General features: G+C 37.5%; 1 non-coding gene across 1 annotated transcript; it reads left to right on the forward strand.

The window, feature by feature from the left end:
* Positions 1-1,192: 1,192 nt before the first annotated feature.
* On the forward strand, positions 1,193-1,299 carry LOC122100058. Its single transcript, XR_006146085.1, has one exon. It is a non-coding gene; the product is annotated as a U6 spliceosomal RNA (small nuclear RNA).
* Positions 1,300-2,363: the final 1,064 nt, after the last annotated feature.

Genomic DNA, 2,363 nt, shown 5'->3' on the forward strand with positions numbered 1-2,363 from the left:
TTCTGTGACAATATCTGTGCTCATTCTCATCATTCCTTTATTTACCAAATCATCACCTTCTAAAATCAGCTTCATTTCTTGGGTAAGTTTACCAATCAGTCCAACCAATATCCACCCAGAGGGTCTTAATAAATCAAGTTTTAAGGAAGAAGATAACATGAAGTGACAACTACAGAAATTCTACAGAGACCTGACATCTTTCACATTTCTGCCTTCCTTCTCTTCTCATTCTTCAAAAGCATTGACTAACACTATAAATATACTGCAATTATAAGTTAAGGATCAGTGGGGTTTTTCCCAACCTGAAGCCTTCTTTTCCGTGATTCTTGACATAAACTTTTTGGGAGATTTTTTGAATTGTGAGGGGATTCCATCCAAAACAAAGCCATGTATATCAAGAAAATCAATATTTTCAACTCAGATTACTCAACAAAAGAGGGAGAAAATTAAGGTTAGCTATATATGTTAAGCACAAATATAGGCAATATCAAGATATCTTGAAATTGTATACTTTTATTGGATAAAGTGGCTCAATCCTGTAATATTATCTACTTAGAAAACAGAGATTAGAGTATTGCATTTCCAGGCAAGCCCAGACAAAAAAAGACTTTTCAGAAACTCTAACCATTTGCTGGGTGCAATGTGTTTTGCTTGTGTTTGGAGGACTACAGTCCAAGCAGGCCCAGCATAGTGATACTACCTCAAAATAAGCAATCAAATTACAATCTGCAGGTATGGCATAGTAGAGATGCCAAAGTTGTAAAGTTCCTTTCGTTGCTGCAATTGGTTTTCCTGTATCCCTATTTAAATATTTTTCCCTTCCCCTCCACAAATGATGCCAACATCAAAAATGTGTGCTTATGTAAGAAATGCATGATTCTAAAATTTCATGACAATTCTTTTGAACTTACTTTTTGTGGAATTGTCTAGTTTAAGAAAATCAATTACACTTTCTATATAAAAAATGTTCTGGGCCTGGGAAGGTGGCTCAGTGGTAGAGTGCTTGCCTTGCAAGCCTGAGTCCCTGGGTTCAATTTCTCAGCAGCACATAACAAAAAGTAAAAAGCTGGAAGTGGCGCTATGGCTCAAGTGGTAGAGCTATCGCTAGCCTTGAGCTGAAGAGCTGAGGGACAGCGCCCAGGCCCAGAGTACAGGCCCCACGACCGGACCCCCCGGAAAAAAAACATGTTCTGTGCTTAATCTGGTAGCCCATTTACTAACATTGAAATGATACAGAAAAGATTAGCATGGCCCCTGAACAAGGATGACTCGCAAATTCATGAGGCAATCCATATTTATACAAAAACAGATGCTGGAGGGGATGTGGCCACAAGGGAACCCTACTCCATTTTTGGGTGGGAGTGTAAACGTGTTCAACCACTTTGGAAAGCAGTATGGAGTTTCTTCAAAAGACTCCACATAAAGCTCCCCTATGACCCAGCAACCCCACTTTTGTTCATTTTCCCAAAGGATCACAAACAAGACCATACTAAAACTACCAGCACAACTATGTTTATTGCAGCATTATTTACCATAGCTAAGATATGGAACCAACACCTATGCCCCTCAGTAGATGAATGGATCAAGAAAACGTGGTAAATATATACAATTGCATTCTATGCTTCCATCAGAAAGAATGATATCGCCCAATTTGTTTGGAAATGGAAAGACTTGGAAAAAAATTTATTAAGTGAAATAAGCCAACTCCAAAGAAACATAGGTCCCATGGTTTCTCTTATTTTCAATAACTAATATATGTCCCGGATTATCATAAAATGTCAAAAGCTATGTGCATTTGACCAGATAAGATGATGTTAAGCTAAATGAACCCCAAGATAGGGACACAAGTGGTTCTATCTTGTTATTATTTCTAACATACAAATACTATATGATGTGATTTTTTTGTTTCTTTGTATGTTCCTCAACCATACTATAACCCCTTTTTTCACTATATTTGAAGTTGGTGCGCCTACATCTTGTATATACGTTTCTTTAATTTGGGGAGGGGAAGGAAAAAACAAAATGCTTAAATAGGGATACGGTTTGACCCTTGGTAACAATGAGATGCACAAGACACTATGTTGAAAAATGAATTGTACAATTTAGGCAGGGGGAGGGGGAGAGGAGGAGTGGAGTGTACTTGTGGAGGTGGGAGAGAAGGGATGGTGGGGGAAAAACAAAGGAGGAGGTAACAATGCTTGTTAAGAAATGTACTCATTACCTTGCTCATGTAAATGTAACCCCTCTGTGCAGTATTGTTAAAATAAAAAAATGTATAAAAATGTTCTGAGATTGAAGAGTTCATTTCCCTTATTTTACCCATATAATATCGTTAACAAATAAATTAATGCAAAACACTGACA

This window comes from Dipodomys spectabilis, unplaced genomic scaffold (genome assembly GCF_019054845.1).
Source record: "Dipodomys spectabilis isolate Male_0828 unplaced genomic scaffold, ASM1905484v1 ptg000557l, whole genome shotgun sequence".
Taxonomy (NCBI): Eukaryota; Metazoa; Chordata; class Mammalia; order Rodentia; family Heteromyidae; genus Dipodomys; species Dipodomys spectabilis.